Source organism: Protopterus annectens, chromosome 9.part0 (genome assembly GCF_019279795.1).
Source record: "Protopterus annectens isolate FY-2018-M chromosome 9.part0, PAN1.0, whole genome shotgun sequence".
In the NCBI taxonomy this organism is placed as follows: domain Eukaryota; kingdom Metazoa; phylum Chordata; order Ceratodontiformes; family Protopteridae; genus Protopterus; species Protopterus annectens.
Window position 1 is genome coordinate 411,525,987 of NC_056743.1, and position 18,828 is coordinate 411,544,814.

At 43.2% G+C, this 18,828-nt stretch overlaps 1 protein-coding gene across 2 annotated transcripts in view; it reads left to right on the forward strand.

Annotated features, from left to right (window-relative positions):
• Nucleotides 1-18,828, forward strand: part of SLC39A14 (solute carrier family 39 member 14) — a 1,521,355-nt gene that overhangs the window by 1,131,950 nt on the left and 370,577 nt on the right. The gene's annotated exons all lie outside the window — the stretch shown is intronic.

Below are 18,828 nucleotides of genomic sequence, written 5' to 3' on the forward strand. Positions count from 1 at the left end.
CTTTCCTCCCTGCCTGACTCACCTAACAAAACACAGGAAGCATCTAAGCTCTCCTTAGCATCACAGGTTGCCAGATATTCTAAAAAGTGCAGCTATGATGCTGCTGAGGCTTCAGCCAGGTCTGCTGCCTCAGCCACTGTACCGCACAGATATTCCTGGCTCAGGCTACAGCCACTCCCTGATTATTTAAAAAAAAAATCTTGGCTGCACCCCTGGACAGTAAATTCCTGTTTGGCAAACAGTCTGCTGAACTGTTCAAAAGCCTCCAGGAAAAAGGCAAAGAACATTAGGGCCTCAAACATTTACTGGTCTCACCCATTCCATAGTTTTACAGAAACTACCCAGCTAAACCCACCTTTGTCAGAGGGGCTCCAGCCCCATCCTCCTCCTCTTCCTCAAGGCATAGAAAAGGATTTAGAAAAGCTCCTTCCTCCAGGACAGCCTCTTCACAACCCACCTCCAGGCAGTCCTTTCCAGATAGAAACAGCAGTACGTGACTGTCTAAGCCACCTCTCCCTCTCCACCTGCTTCTTTCACTGTCTACCCATTTGGAAAGTTGTCACCTCAGACTTCTGGGTCTTATCTATAGTGGAAAAGGGTACTTTATGACCTGGCAAGAAAAGCCTCTACCACAGGGCATACCCTTCCCTCCAGAAAAATAGTTACATCTAATCCTCCAGATTATCCAAGATCTGCTCTCACAAGGGACCATAGAAAGGGTCCCCTCAGGCCAAGAAGGTCAGGGGTTCTACTCCAAGCTCTTCCTAGTACCAAAAAGGATGGCCCTTGGAGGCCCATTCTAGACTTGTCTTTGCTAAACCCTTTCCTGCAGGTCCCCTTCTTTTAGAATGTTATCCCTTCAAACCCTTCTTCCACTACTGCCACGCAGGGTGTTCATGGCCACTTTGGACCTGACGGAGACACACCTCCACATTCCCATACACCCAAACTACAGATATTTTTTATGATTTGCTGTGCCTTCCTCACACTTTCAATTTACTGCCTTGTCCTTTGGTTTATCTACTGCACCAAGGGCCTTTACAAAGTGTCTAGGCCCAGCGGTAGCCTACAGCAGATCAAAAGGCATACAAATTTACCCTTACCTGGACGACCTCCTCATTCTCTCAGGAGCCACTTAAAATTGACTATGTCCGTACTTCAGAGCTTAGGGTTCACTCACAACCTGACAAAGTTCTCCCCCATCCCAACCCAAGACCAAACCTTCTTGGGCTGCAGGATGCGAGCAGACCTGATGAAGACCGTCCTTCCTCAGGACAAAGTCTACTCCTAACCAACTTCTTCCAGGAGCTTCTTCTAGTCATCCACATCTCTGCCAGGCAGTTCCTCTATCTTCTAGGCCTCATGGCAGCTACACTTCCTATGTTGCCCCTAGCCAGGCTGCACATGAGGAAGTTCCAGTGGTACTTAAACAATGTCTGGTCACAGCACAGTCACTCCCTGGAATTTAAGGTGCCCTTCCTACCCTTCCTAAAGACAGAGTTGAGGTGGTGGATCCAACAAGTAAACCAGAATCCAGGCCAACCTCTGCAACTCACCAAACCAGTGCAATCTATGCACAGAGATACTTTGGATCTAGGGTGGGAGGCTACTGTGAATGGCCTCAAGGTGCAGGCCCAGTGGGAGCCCTCCTTCAAGAAAAAACATATCAACGTGAGGGAAATGACTACTCTCCTGCTAGCCCTACAGACCTTCCTTCCTCTAATTCAGGCAGGTCCCCTCCAAATCTTCATAGACAATACTATTGTGATGTGGTACATCAACAAACAGGGGGGATCAGGTCCTATTTACTCTGCAGCCTTGTAATATAGGCATGGGGGTTAGCCGCCCAGTACAATGTCACACAGCAGGCTGTCTACATTCCATCTCAAGACAACCATCAGGCGGATGCCCTCAGCAGATCCTTCTCTCAACATCACGAGTGGATGTTACACAAGGATGTGTTCTTAGATATTGTCCACCAATGGGGCACACCACAGATAGATCTGTTTGCCTCCCCTCAGAACAGACAATTGCAGCTTTTCTGCTCCAGAATCCCTTCCCCACTAGCTTGGAGAATGGATGCTTCTTTGATTTCTTGGAAGGGACTGTTCCTTTATGCCTGCCCTCCATTCCCTCTCATTCAGAAAGTCTTACTGAAAATCCAGAAGGAGAAGCCAAAAATTTTGCTAGTGACTCCCTATTGGCCAAGGCAGCATTGGTTCCCCCTTCTTCTATCTCTTGCCAAGGGCAATCATCACAGGTTGCCTCACAAGGTGAACCTGCTCACACAACAGAAGGGATCTCTCATTCATCCACACCTGGAAATACACTGCCTGACCCTGTGGGTGATAAACTTCTAGTCCTCTTTAGACACTGGTACTCAGAGGATATGTAATCTATCCTGCAGGAGGCCAGGAAACCCACTACCAGGAGATCGTATGTTTCAAAATGGAAAAGGCTCTCCAATTGCTGTCTCCAAAGGCAACTAGACCACTTCCGAGTGGATGTACCTCTAGTCCTAGCCTATGTGTGTGTGAAAAGCAGAACTTTCATACTCTTCAGTGAAAGTCCACTTATCTTCCATTTCACCCTGCTTACCTAAGGAACCACCCCTCCTTTCAAGACTGGAAGTCAAACTTTTCCTGAAGGGGGTTCTCCATGTCAGACCTCCAAGAAAACCTATTTCTCCCACCCCCCCGCGACTTGAATTACATACTGGAGAAACTCACCATCGCCCCCTTTGAACTGGAAAGTTCTGCCTCTCTGCAGATGTGTACCTGGATGACTGTTCTACTAGTAGCCCATACTTCAACTAGGAGAGTCTCTTGGCTGCAAGCACTCATGGCATCCCCACCCTACACTATCTTCCACAAAGACAGGGTAACCCTTCCCATCAATCCCTCATTCATGCCCAAAGTGGTCAGTGAATTGTCCCTCAACCAGTCTATTCATCTACCCACCTTCACTATCTTCCACAAAGCAGGGTAACCCTTCCCATCAATCCCTCATTCATACCTAAAGTGGTCAGTGAATTGTCCCTCAACCAGTCTATTCATCTACCCACCTTCACTATCTTCCACAAAGCAGTGTAACCCTTCCCACCAATCCCTCATTCATGCCCAAAGTGGTCAGTGAATTGTCCCTCAACCAGTCTATTCATCTACCCACCTTCACTATCTTCCACAAAGACAGGGTAACCCTTCCCACCAATCCCTCATTCATGCCCAAGGTGGTCAATGAACTGTCCCTCAACCAGTCTATTCATCTACCCACCATTTTCCCTTTACTTCAAAACGACAGTGAGAAAGTGCTCCACTCCCTTGATGTCCACAGGCAATTAAGATTTTACCTGGACAAGACCAAAAGTATTAGAAGGTCCAGTTAGCTCTTTGTATCCTTCCACTCCGGGGGCCCTGGGAAAAGCTGTATCCAAGCAAACAATATCATCTTGGATACATAAAACTTTTACCTTCTGTTACTCTTTTCATGGCAAAGACTTACCCTACAATGTTAAAGCACATTCTACTAGAGCAGTGGCCTCTTCAGGAGCCTTCCTCAAATCTCAGACACAGCCACTGTACTAGAGGCAGCCACATGGTTCTATGTGCATACCTTTACCAAACGTTATAAATTGGACAATATCTCCAGAGTCAGGGCAGGATTTGCAAGAGACATCCTCCATGGTTTCCTGGAAACTGCTACTTCTTCCTCCACCCTTTCATCATCCTGAGCTGTGGTACTCATCCACAGTGAGAATACTGCAATATGAGAATAGAAGGACATAGATTAGTTGTGTAACAATCTTACCATAACCATAGATGTCAGTTCTGAGGTCTGGGCATACAGACGCCACGTTGAAGGCCCATGGTTTATAGCCCTGCGTGTGACGTCCCACGCACATAATAGCAATCAGGCTTAAGCTTTTGCATAGAAGCCAGACGTACGGATCACCTAAGGCATAGGATCTCACTGTGAGAATACTGCAGCATGGAAGAAAAGGACGTCTATGGTTATGGTAAGATTTTACACAACTAATTTTCTTTAAAATTATATCCAAAAGTATCACCAAACAAAAGCGACTGGAACCATGAACGATCTTAACAAATGCTGGTTTATTGAAGGATACTGCGCATTTGTTAAGCTCATTCATTGTTCCAGTTGCTTTTGTTTGCTGATTATTGAAAAATTACAGAAATGCACCATTGTCACATAAGTTAGCCTGTGTGAATTTAATTTAAACCCCTTCAGACATCATGCTTGCAGGTCCATAAATCATTCACATGAAGCTTCCTAACAGAGTGGCACTGAAGGCTCAAAGGGATAAATGTTTAACCTGCAATGTGTATCATTGTTGAAATGTTAACACTCTCCTAATGTGATTGTGACAAATGGATGATTGTGAATTTTATATCCGGTAACAACTTAAATTGCTAACTTTGTTGTGGCAGAATGTAGTTCCACTTCTAATTTTGCCTCATGTCTTTATCAGGATGAAATAAATTACAAGAACAAACCCTTCTATGTTTATTTTGTGTGTCCTATCTAACTTGTGATTTTTCATTGGACATCCTCAGTGTAAACTTATTTGTATAGATAAACTACTTTCACCAAAATAACTTAACAACATTCACATTATAAAAGTCACATTAAAGCATTTCAGTGCATCAGCAGAATCATTTTGCAAATACATCCATTAAAACGTTTTACTAGGCTGTAATAATAGCCTTTGGCCACTAGATGTCATACTCTACATACAATATACGGTGCCTACTTTATTTTTTAAACATGTTTTTCTAATGAATTTCAAATACAAATGTAAAAGACAAACAGTAAATTAAGAACTCACAAAGAAATTGTTCACTATTTACAGAAATATTGTTAATGCTAATAAATCATCTTACTCAAGCCTGCATAAACTGCATTAGCTTTGTATCCATAAAGTGAAGTCTTACATTTACTGGACTCACTTGAGTGCCCTCTCCCACCACTGTTTTAGGCTTCTAGGAACAAATAATTTCTATTCTAATAAAACAAAATCTGCATCCGTAAATGTTTATATAACTTTCATCCTATTAACATTTTTTTTCTGCCAGACCTACCCTGAATATTTTTGTTGTCTTTACATTCTGGAATGATAGATGTAAAGACTGAAGAATAATTTGTAACCGCAGTGTAGTTAAGAAAAGCCAGCATTACAGATGTTATGCGGTGTTATACCCGTTGCCATTGCATTACTTGCAAATTTGTTAGAGAAAAAAAATAAAACAAAAACATAGGTTTGGTAGGAAAAGTGTTTAGCATACTACATTTTTATTAATTGCCAAGTACAACTTCAATGTATATAGTACTATGCACATGTTGTCATTTGTTTATCATTTTCTTTCGGCTTTTCCCGGTTAGGGGTTGCCACAGCGGAACTCCGGTCCGCTAATGATTGGCAGTCGAGTTTTTTATGGTGCAGAGGTGCCAGCCCGACACCTAACCTTCAACGAAGGCATGCCCATTCACGCATGTCTTTTGAATGTCACCCGACCGCTGGGAGAACATGCAGACTCCACAGAGAAGGCACTCCAGCCGAGAATCGAATGGGAGAACCTCTTGCTGTGAGGCGACAACGCTACCGCTGCACCGTAAGGAAAACAAATAGACATTTTAAAACATAACTGAACAGTTCTGTAGTATGTATGTATGTTCACGTATTCTATACAGGGATAATGAACAGACATATTAAAATGTTTAACTGAGCACATCAGTGACGTGTTGTGCCATATGCATGTAATATTGTATCAAAACAAGGCAGGAAAGGCACATCATCCATAAACAGAAAACAAAATAACAGTTTAGTGGAGCTAAGTCTTCTTCAGGATGTGAAACATATGCTGCCGTCTCTCATACCAGTTTAAGTTTAGTCTCAAAGTTCAGGCAGCTTCCACCTGGCTAGATTCTTCAACAAAGTATTTCCAGATTGTTTCTGACTACTTCATGTTGCCTCTTCCTTTCCACGCTATATTTTGTAGCACTGCTGTACAACAACACAAAACTCTTCCTGCAGTGAAAGGTCTCTGAGTTCCAAGGCTGCATCCTCCCTTTTTATACATTACATTAATCAGGCAATTGCTTGCTGTTGGCCCTGTTTAAAGGAACCTCTTTACTCTAGTTCAGAGACTACCTCATTTAATTTAAAAAATTACAAAAAATGACCCCCTCAGAATTAAACTGTGCTCAAAGCCACAAAAGAATCTCTGGGCCCCTGGATAGGCCACCTGCATAGTTGTGGGTCAGGCCTGAATGTTTAACAATGAACTTGAAAGGCTACAATGATGTGCCCACTGGATAAAACTTAGTACTAGCTTCCTATTGAAATGCCAGCACTCGAAATCCCAAGTGCCGAAAAGCCATAAATAAAGACTGAAAACACAGCAGAAGAGCGAATTTCGAAAATGCTCTTCTTCTTTTGCAGGAGCCCCCCCACCACGCTCCAAACGTATTTATATCAACTTTGAGATTGCTATACCTCAGAGAAAAGAGAATATTCCAAGAAATGGCATCTCAGACTTGGTATATGTTAAGTCCATTCTTTGGACATTCAGTCTCCTTATTTTGAGACTTGCTGTAGCATGTCCTGACATTTCAAATAGTTATCTTTAGTACTCCCATCCCTTTGTTTGTGTAGCCACACGAGAGGGCAAGATGTGCAACTAAGGTAAAGTTCCTGCCCAGGATATAATTAATACTTTATTGACAAAAGTGCCCACTTCACTGGCAGGTATTCCATCTTAATTATGTAATACGTGGGTGTTATTCATAGTCTGCATTGCATAAGTATGCAAGGCGAATGTGCGAAAACTGCCACTTTGCTAATATGCTAATGCAGTATGTGCAAACCAATAGCACCTGTTTTTGTTTAAGTGCAGCCTGTGAAGAACCAACCAAGCAAACTCTGCAAAAATGTAAGTTGAGATAAAAGCTCTGCAGGTAATGTTTGCACACATGTTGTACTGCACATATGTCAGATTCAATGTAACTTTGTAAGTTTCTCTAGCTAGCAGTGAGGTGCAGCTTTGTGCTAATATTCTGAGAACTAATTGTGGTGGTGCTGCGGTAGCGTTGTCACCTCACAGTAAAAAGTTGCCCTGTTTGATTCTCAGCTAGAGCGTCTTCTGTGTGGAGACATGCGTGAATGGGCGTACCTTCGTTGAAGGTTGTGCATCATGGCCGGCAACTCGGCACGTAAAAATCTACTGCCAATCATTAGCGGACCGGAGTTCCGCTGTGATGACCCCTAACCTGGAAAAGCCAAAAGACACAACAATATTGCTTGTATCGTAGCAAAGTGTTGTTGACCAAAACAGATAAATCCACTGAAAGGCAATAGAATGGAAAGATGAAAAAAGTGAGAGAGAGTAGAAAAGGGAAACACTGTTTATTTACATTTGGTTACTTTGAAGGTTCATCTGGGTCATGAAATCCCAGGAAGATAATCTCCAAAACATTTTTATTCAGAGAAAAACATACAAAGAGATTATAGTAGACCTTTGTGAGTGCAAGCAATGTTTGAAATCTAATGATTACAGATTCATTAATTAGGCATCTAGGTGACTGTGACAAGTATTTGTCAAAGAAGGAAAAAGAGTGAGTAGAGGAAGTAGTTAGGGTATGCCCGTTGTATAAAAACTAAATGTTGACAGAGATCTTTACAAAATGTGTAAAAATCTAGAGGATTGTGGATAAAAGTGGGAGAGGGGGGACTGCATTATTAATATGCATGTGTTACAGAAAAGAAAAGGTTAAGGATTCACACCAATAGTTATGAAAAGAGTTACTGATGAAAGAGGAAACTCTGTGGTTTGATATATTAAAATAGTAGGAGGAACAACTTATTAACCAAAAGAGGAAGAGTAGGGCAGACTTTAGAGATAAGGAGATTTGAGCATGGTGAGTTTTCTTGAAACCAAGTTGTGCCAGAGAAAGTGGGAGGGGAGGGCACTTTATGTATTTTTTCTGAAATATACAAGGGAAAATGGGAAAGACATATGGAAGCAAGGTTAGATATGACAGGAGTAGATAAAGGGGGTGTATATTAGAAGATCGACATTTGAAAATGTTGAGTCACCTTTACTTGACACAAAAATGTCAAACTCTAAGTTTGTCGAACGGACAAATCACCGATTTCTTTCAAGGGAAAGAAATCGGTTGGCTGTTCTGTCACACCTGCACTTTCCCCAATTTTAGTGCGGTCTCGGCATTAGAAATTTAGTTAGAGGGGTGTGGAGGTGAAGCCCCCCACTCAAATACGTTTGTTTTTATGTGATGTTGTTTGTTGGCCTTCCAATTTCTTTCCCTTGGAAAGAAATCTGTGATTTGAATTTCGACAAACTCAGAGTTCGACATTTTTGTGTCGAATAAGGTGACTCTATATTTTCAAATGTCGATTATATGATATAGACCCGATAAAGGTTAGGACAAAATACCTAAGAAGACAGACAGGCAAGCAGGGGATGGACAATTTGTGATGGGGGAGGATGTGGGGAAAGCCATAGTAAGGTGAGTATACAAATGATGGCGGTATAGGGGAGAACAGGACTGCTGCAACCACCTTACCAGCTTGGAGACACCCAGAGGTCCCATCCCAGGGGGTGTCTGGGCAGGCAGACCCAGATATAGATGGATAGCCTCTGGAGACCTGATGACTGGAGCCTGCCTGTCCATTGAGACAACATCTTCTGAAGATGTTGATGTTGTTCTTACTGCCTCACCAAAACCCTCTTGATGACAGTCTCCATCACAGCATGCTGCTCAGGTTGCCTCATGTGGTGTTGAGTGCAACGTCCTGGGCTGCCTGCAGAGGAGGAGGCACCAATTCTCCCTGATAATGCAAATCTGGGATGTGCTTTTGGGGGATGCCTCCTGGGCTGGACTGGAGGGCTGCAGCTGAGGCATTGCTGGTTGTTCAGGACCTACCTAAGGTGATAAAGTGGGGGAGAGGGATTGCAGAATCAACCAGTAACATAATGCAGTTTAATTTCAAATTAAGTGAGAACTTATTACACAAAAGGAGAAACACATACTAAGTTGGAGGACCAGCCTCCTGTGGAGAAGGTGGCTGTTCATCTCATTCTCCTCCCATGATGTAAAACAAAATGGAAAAAGAGACAGGTTACAGGCATTCATACTTTTAATATAAAGAACAATGCCATACTAAACTGGTGTATTAATCTCCTGTGATAGGTGCAGTGTTAGAGAATCTGTTGGTATTGGCTACCTTTTTAGATGTAAACCACCACAGTCTGCCCAGTGACTACTGCTATCAGCACATGCACTACTTACAGCAGTGAAAAAGCTGTTTAAATATAACCTGGTCTTTTTTGTCTGTGCAGGTGTGATACCCTCCCCACCACACACAAGTAACTGTCTGCATTGGACTAGCACTGTGTGGGGACGTTGCATAACATTCTGTGGTATATATTGAACAGCACACTACTGCATGCGTTTACAATTAGAGTGGTACTATTGTAGTGAGTGTTAAGTAAACTAATGAGCGTCCTTTATTTAGCTTATTTACAAAGGATAAAAAAGTACATATAACCCCACCTTAAAACTCAACACTTCCTTTTTATTGTATATGCTGATTACACCTGCTGTACACTGTGACAATTCCACTTAATACTTAAAACTGTCACAGCATCATGGAACCATCCCATTTTACAGCTGCTTAAAGCCAAGTGAAAGAATGCTTACTGAATGACTCCAGGCTCACTCTTGAACTTCCACTATCTACTCGGCAAGCTGGATAGCTGCCATTGTTGCAGGGCATGCATCTCTGGTGACACTGCTCACCTGTGCAAGGTATGCAAGTCTTGGTGAAAAGCCTGTCTGCAAAATCCATCCAGACATCAGTTGTTGTAAAAGAACTTCCCTCTGCAGCTTGCAGCCTCCTCATATACTGTATGCAGTACACGTACTGGGAGATCTCAGTCACTCTTGCACACCGGCTCTGGCCTGAGCTCTCTCAAAAGATGTGTCATACCTTTCAACCTCTTAGAGCAAGAAATCTGGACAAAGTCACAAACAGTAAGGGACAAAGGCCCCAAAACAGGGACACTTTTTAAATATTGCTCTTCCAAAATTAGCAAGTTGACAGAATAACAGGTTTTGCATTAGCATGAATTTTATGAAGGATATAAAGTCTGAAATGACTGCCATTATTTTCTGACTTCAGTCCTCAGTGATTCGCCAACCAATGATTTGGTAGAAAAAACACAGTTTTATGAGAAACGGACCAAAAATATGAGTCGAAAATCTGGACAGTTGAGAGGTATGGCGGAAAAACAAAATGGTGTTTTGTGAAAGTGAAACTTCTAAGGTGCTAGTATGACAGTGCAACATGATTATTAGCAGCTCAGGTAGCTAGAGGGCTTCCTACTTATATGTGGAATAGAATGACTTGTGCTTGAGTTAAATAGGTGTACATGCACGACACTGTATTCGTACACAGTTGTTAGAACTTATGACTATGCCAACAGTTGCACATTTTTGGAATAATATGATTTATAAAGCAGTGTGCCTAACAACTTTGCAAACTCTCCAAATTTTGTTGTAACATTGAGTGCATCACTATTTTGTGCACCATTGATAACGGCATTTCTATGAAGATTATAAAAATGCCAAAGTAAATGTAAGCAACATATGAGGAATGAAGTTATAGCAGTGAAAGTGTGAGTATTTCATTACAGTAAGGATAGGCCAGGGAGTGCTTCCACAGTACTGGAAAGAGAAAATTATATTACTACTACTGGTACCTGCCTCTTACTTAACTTACAAGGTGCTTTTCTTGAAATTGCTATCTTTTTGCAGGTAACATTTTTCCATGTTTTATCAGTGATACCAATACCTGGCAACAGAAATGCACAGAACATTTGTATGCAGACATAATTTAATGTAATAAAGCATACCATCAAGCATCTTGAAGGCCACACACTCAGCCTCAACCCATATCAAACAACAGTCTTCTTCTTCTTCTTTCGGTGTCGAGTTGCCAGCCCAACCTTCCACAGAAGGCACACTCACACGCACACCTAGGGCCAATTTAGAGTGTCCAATCCACCTACAGCATGTCTTTGGGATGTGGGAGGGGAGGACATGCAGACTCCGCACAAAGGCACCCCAGCTGAGGATCGAACGGAGAACCTCTTGCTGTGCACTGCACCCATATCAAACAACAGTAAAAAAAAAAAAAAAAACAGTAAACTCACAGATGCTACGCAATTGCTCTAGCAGTGTAATGTAAAACTCAGTGGAGGAACTTCAGAATACATTTTCTCATAGCACCACAGATGGGATGGGGTCCTTCAGCTGTACAAAGTCCAACATCTTTAGAGGAGTATTTGATATATGTATGCACTAATATTTATGTTGGAATGGATACTAGCAGTTTTATACTCCGACTTGATTACAGAGGTTTTGAAACAGGTCAGTGTTGTGTGGCATTCTGTACACAGACTGACAGTTAATTGTTGGTAAAATGCATTACTACATGCTGTTTTCAAATGTCTCCCTGTCAGCTACTTCAGGACTGACAGTGTGACCACCACAAGCAGAAGCATTCCATTTTAAGTATGGATTTCCTTCCTTTCCACCTGTACTAATAAAGGTACAGAACTTAACTGAGACATGAATAATGAGGCTCCCTGTAGTAAAATAAGTATCATTTGTTCACAGGTATGGCACCAAATGAAATGTCAGAGGTGGGCTGTGGTGCACCATTCAACAACCACATGGCTATCAATGATGCCGGTAGTCTTCCACTCATGATGCACCCCAAGGACAGTGGCACATTGTCATAAAGTATACCAGCAGAGCCTCTTCACACCCAATAGATTGATGACTCTAAAATGGTTGAGACAGGCTCACAGGTACGGCATCATGGGCAACTGCCATTACCTGGAGGGGTTGAATTCCCTCAGAGCTCCGCATTTCTGTCAGATGCACATATGGAACCTCTAGAAGAGGATAGGACAGTGTTGTGGGTTGTAATACCCACCATGTAGCCTGTCCCCAGGAATTACAGACAAAGGCATAGATCATAATTTGCTCCCAGATATGTAAGAAATTTTCTGCACAGCAACAAATGGTTAGTGAGATTGCTGTGGCACCAGCTATTGCATAATAGTCAGATAGAGATGATTAGAATGCTGGAAGGAGTATATATGTGACAGTTCTTTGGCAGTCCTTCTGTGGAGAGCATGATTGCTGACACAGCACCCATGTCATTCTCTTTCCATACATTTGTGAGAACTTACCAGACACATGCGACTGACACAGGTGATTGTGGCACAGGTTAGATATGCATGTGTGAGGACCATGGCTGTCAGGCACCATGGGTGGTTCAAGCAGGCCTATCATCCATGGATGTGGATTTCTACACTAGTCAGCAATCCAGACATAATCAGAGTTGCATATTATATGGACCCCACAGTGAAGGTCATGCTTTTGAAGCACTGGCTGCTCACTTTCAAGGGCTTCTGCTGTATGAAGTTGGTCACACCATCATTACAATTCAGTATCACATTGTCATGATAACAGTTCTTCCCAATTACCTGGACCTTCCCCAGTACTATCATTATGGGACATTCTGTATGACATAGTGCACATTCCACTTGCACTCACAATTTCACTTGTTCTGAGTCCATCCTTTACCCTCTGCCACCCCAGACACTGGCAGAAAGCATCTACACAGACTGCTTTCACAGCTGGACCAAACCTCACACAGCAAATAACATTTATGAAGAAAAGAAGAAGAAAATGTACTTAAATGGAAGGTTTGGAAAAAAGGAGGGAGAAAAACACTATAATGTCAGTACAGATAGGAAAACCAGACAGAGCTTACTCATAAAAGTAGTTTGGAATAACATTCCATTCATAAGAAGGGTTGAGAACACATTTCATTACACAACCATCACTGCATTGGTTATTAAGCCTAAATCTGCATGAAAGGTTTCTGTGTTGTATTATGCCTACTTTAAAACCCAGTTCACTGCTCCAGCACCCCTCATATTGCCTTGCATTTGTCTCTTTCCATTGACCACTGTGTAAATGAAGACAGCTGTGACCATATCATCTATGTATGATGTGTAGAGGAATGTTTGATGCACATTGTGAATCAATTGATGCACTACTTAGTGTAGCAAATGCTGCATGCACAAAGTTTTATCTTTGTGATTTAACACTGTTGTCTAGCAATTGCCAAGACCAATAGCTGCGGATTATATGCTTGCTTCACGTGTACTGCACTTGAGCCTGTCTGAGGGAAGTATTTGTGCTGCCATGTACTGCACATGAGCCTGTCTGAGGGAGGTATCTGTGCTGCCAAGTACTGTGCATGACCCTGTCTAAGGGAGGTATCTGTGCTGTTGTGTACTGCGCATGAGCCTGTCTGAGGGAGGTATCTGTGCTGCCAAGTACTGCACATGACCCTGTCTAAGGGGAGGTATCTGTGCTGCTGTGTACTGTGCATGAGCCTGTCTGAGGGAGGTATCTGTGCTGCTGTGTACTGCGCATGAGTCTGTCTGAGGGAGGTATCTGTGCTGCCATGTATTATGCATGAGCCTGACTGAAGGCGGTACCAGTGCAGCCATGTACTGTGCATGAGCCTGTCTGAGGAGGTAACTATGCTACCATGTACTGTGCAGGAACCTGTCTGGGTGGGGTACCTGTGCTGCCATGTACTGTGCATGAGCCTGCGTGGGGGTATCTTTGCTGCCATGTACTGTGTATGAGCCTGCCTGAGGGGGTACATATGCTGCTGTATACTGTGCATATCTAAGCGGGTTACCTGTCCTGTCATGTACTGTGCAAGAGCTTATTTAAGGGGTACCTGTGCTGACATGTATTGCGCATGTGCCTGTCTGAGGGGGTACCTGTCCCGCCATGTACTGTGCACAAGCCTGTCTGAGTGGTTACCTGTCCCACCATGTACTGTGCACGTTGTCTGTGTGGGTACCTGTGCTGCCATGAACTGTTTATGAGCTTGTCTGTGGGATTACGCATGCTGCCATGAACTTTGCATGAGCCTGTCTGAGGGGGTTACCCATGCTGCCACGTACTGTGCATGATCCTGTCTGAGGGGGCTGCCTTGCACTGCCATTGGCACTTACACGAGTGCATGGATCATACTATTCCAAACAGAACCAAGACGCTATCCTCCAAAAAAAGGAAGCCAATCTGGTGGTCCCTTGCCATAAACAAACTACAACAGAAGGAAGAAACTGTTGCAAAAGAGAGTAAAATTCCATGAGTGGAGGAGATCCCTGGTCAGCCTCAGTAAGAAGCTGAGATCCCTTATAAGATCCTCCAAAGCTAGCTACGAAAACAAAATCGGCACTAATTCTAAGGACAACCACAAAGCATTCTAAAGCTATGTCAAGAATCTCAATGGCAACACCCAGATCTGCTCTGAGTTACAGCACAACGGCATAAAAATTACTGAACCAACTGATATTTGCAACATCCTGGCAGATAGGTTCAGTGCTAACTTTACCCCCCCACCCCACCCCCTAAAGGGCCCATATCTATACAGGAAGAATGCAGAGTCCCTGTAATCACAACTATGCAGGTAAAAGCTGCACTCTCTAAATCCAAAAACACAGCATCCAGGCTGCGTTTTACAAGAACTTCAGAACGAACTGGCTCCCCACCTAAGCACCATTTTCAATAATAGTCTTGCATCAGGCTTTGTGCCCACTGAATGGCACACAGCAACAGTTATCCCACTCCACAAAGGGGGAGCCACCACTGATCCCGGGAACTATTGCCCTATTAGCCTGACGAGCCTGGTCTGCAAGGCCATGGAACGTATCATCATGGAACTCATAAACAAAGAATTGGTAACCTCCATACTCTGGATCCCACCCAGTTCGGGTTTGTGAAAGGCAGATCATGCCTCCTGGGTAGTCACCAAAGCCATAGATGAGGGTAAGGTAGTTCACACAGCCTATCTTAACCTTGCCAAGGCTTTTGACACCATCCCCCATTTTGGAATTATAGCTAAACTCACTAAACTAGGTATAAATCCCTACGTCACAAGATGGTTTGCCAACTGGCTCACTGACAGAACCCGCACTGTAAATCTGACCTCAAACCAGTGACAAGTGGAGTACCACAGGGTTCAGTCCTGGGACCTCTCCTGTTTGGTATCTACTTCTCTGAAGTGCAGGCTAACACAGAAGGCCAATGGCTAATGAAGTTCACAGATGACTGCAAACTAGGAGCCATAGTCAAGTCCCCAAATGATGTAGACATCTTACAGAAGGGCCTCACTGAGACAGATGCCTGGTGTCAGAGCCATTGCCTCAAGCTCAGTGCCAAAAAGTGAAGTGTCATCTCCTTTGGTAAAAACTCTGTACCCATGAACTACCACATAGGCAGCAATCTACTTAACACCGAATGTGTGATAAGAGACCTTGGGACCCAGGTGGACAGTAGTCTCTTCTTTGATAGTCACATCACCACAGTAGTCAGGAAGTCCTTCCACGTGGCACACCTCATCATAAAAGGGTTCTCATCCAGGAAAAAAGAGGTCATTGCTCCCCTCTAGTCGACACTCATTAGACCCATTATAAAGTACAGAGCCCCTTTTGGAATGTACCTCACAAGACATCTGCAGCAGCTGGAAAGGCCACAGAAGTACCTCACAAAAAGGATTACTGGCCTCAAACAAATGCTCTACACTGACTGCCTCAAAAAACTCCAGCTTTACTCCGTTGCATATCGCCTACTCCGAGGTGATCTCTGCCTAACATATAAAGCTATGTCAAACCCAGAGCTGTTGGACATGCTACACCTAAAGAAATCCCAATCCCTCCGAGCTACACGCTCTAGGGACCTAAACCTTGTCACCACAGTAAACAGGACATGCTGGAGGGATAGATTCCTGTCCCAGAGACTTCCCATACTCTGGAACAGGCTACCCATCTATGTCAAGCAAAGTTCTTCATTAGCACTCTTCAAGAAAAAACTTGATGAGTGGATGGGAAATAGGAAATACACCCCGGGGATCACTTCTGTGTCTTTGCTCGACAGTGGCACAGGAAAATAACTTTCTTGGGTGGCATAAGTCAGGGAACCTTGTTGGTTACGCTTATTTAGGCCCTTGGGCCAATAGCCTAGTACTTACCTGTGAACCTATGACCCTCTATGGCTGGCTGGCTGAAGTCACTGTCCTCCATCATGCAAGGGTGATTTGGTGCATTCTAGACTGCTGCATGACCACTGGATATTTCAGCTGGTACATGTTGTAGCAGTGCTGCACCATCCTTGCATAGTATCATGCAGTGCAGAATGCAGCAAGCAGTAAACAATCTGCATGCAGTAGCAGAGTCATGCAGAAAAGTCCCACTTACACTCTTCCAGGCAGCAGAAACTGGCTTTAAACAGGTTGACTACTCACTCAATGACTATCCTTGTCAAGACAGAGCAGTGCTGTAGTTCTCTTGTAAAGTTTCCTGTGGATTATCATTTGGTGCCATTAGCCAAGGTATGAAAGGTAGCCTGCATCATCTGAAAACAGAGTGAGAGCAGGCACATAAAGACTCGTTAGTTAATCATTAAACCTGAGTCAGTTTATATAAAAATAAGTATGGGGGTATTCTGTGGCTTGGGTTGCACTTAAACCATATGGTATCCTACCATGTAGGAAGATGTGGGACAGTGAACTTATATGCCATATGTGAGAATGATGATTACTGCCAGGGTTTGGGGGCAATATGGTGATACAGCCATGTGCATCACACACTACATGGCAGTCGATGGAATGATAACCCCTCCTATTATGGTACTTGTCTTCTTGTTCTTCAGTTCAGGCTATGGTAGCTACATAGGTACAATCTGTCATACCAAGCACCTCAGGGAAGTGTGTCAGACAGTAGAGGGTATACATGTTGGTGGCTTGGCCTTGTGATAATACTGAAATAGATACACTCATCCACATGGCCTAGGATTTTGTCATGGAACTGCTGCAGTATCCTCAGTGCTGAAGACTGTGAGATGCCAAACATGTCACCAGTCTGTTTCAAGAGGTCTCGGTGGCAAGTATAGTGATGGCTTTATACATGTTTTCATATTTACAGAAATGGGAATGCTATGCATTCCCCACTTCCAGTTTGTGAGCCATACAAGTTCACCAAAGAACTTAAAATGTCCCTGTCCACACAAAAGTGATCAAGACCCTTGTTCTCCCCAAAATTATAATGTGTTACTCATTATCTCTAATCTCTAATCTCTGCCTAGGGCATCGAGTGCTGAACCAAACACTGCGGGGTGGTACCACGGAAGCAAACATCTCAAAGCATGAAACAGCCAAGTTCACGGTTAGAACAACTTTGCCATTTCCATTCACTTTGTAATTGACAATGCTTGCCTTTTTATACCCTGTGTTCACACTACACACTTGCATAGCAATATGCAACTCTGAATCCCAGAAAGTGAGGAAAGATAACATACTGTTGGTACAGTATTTGCATACACCCTTATTTAAATATCATTATGCCTCAATTTGCATAAAGCTTTCCATGCATCTTTTAGAAGTTTGCACACAAGCTCAGCAGTGAATTGCATTTCATCCGCGTTTGCGTGAAACTAGCATGTATACCTGTTGCACACATATGTAACAATTATGAATATCAATTGTCAGCTCTGTGTAGCTTGTGATTTAAAAAAACGCATACAGAGTTATTCTTCCTAAAAGGTATCAAGATAGAATTATCCAGGCTGTCAGTTGCAAATGCTGTAAGTTGGGGTGCATCATTTTCCCCTGACACTGTGAGAACAGATCTAGAGTGTGAGGAAGCTTGTGCTAATTGCCCTTGGCCAATTCCATTAAAAGGGAAAACAAACTTCCCTAGGCCAAAAGGAGGTCACCATAATGATTTTAAGTGATTCTTTCTGAATCCTCAGAAGTACCTTGGGTATCTGTGGAAGGGTGAAAGTGCATAAAGCAACATTCCCGTCCAACTAAATGAGAATGCATCTGCCCTCCAAGCAAGGTGAACAGAACTATTTGAAGTTTTTCCCACATCTGGACCATTTCCAGACAGACTTCTCTCCTGTTTCCATTCATGAGGTTCTGTCCAGGGTCTCTTTAGTCTGTATGCCTCTAGGTCTTGTTCTGATGGGATGCATGAGGCCTAAAGTATTGGAGAATGCTATAAAGTTAGCTCAAAGACCATAATTGCTAATTGGCAAAGAGGGTATGACCCTGTACTCCTTTGTTCGTTCAAGTGTCATATGCCTGTGTTGTTGACTGTGAATAAGAAAAAGGGGACCTGGAGACCATAACTGGTGAAAAACTTTTAAGGTATGAACCACTGCTAACATTTATCTGATATTTATATGCTTTGTAGTGTGTGAAGGACCCCATTTGCCTTGCACTTGAATTTCCCTGGATACTGCTCCCAATGTAAAATTTGAGTCCATCTGAGCTGATTGAACTGAGGTCTGTGGGGAAAAGGATAGGTCTGTAGAGAGATACATCTGATCCCACCCTGATCCTAGCTCCACTGTAAGTCTTATTTCACAAAATCCAGCACTGCTACCTGCAACTGCAACAGAAGCAACACTTTTTATGTACCATTGAGTCTTCCTCATGCAGAGTTTGACCAGTGTTGTCATGAGGAGCAGTAATGCCATGAGGCTTGCAATTTTGAGAAACTGTCTTATGGAGACAGCTTCCTGAAGGGAGAAATACTTGAAGATGTTCTGAACAGTCAGGACTTTATCATTTGGTAGAAGGGCCATACTTTTTTTTTTTGTTCATCATACACCCCAGGAAGACGT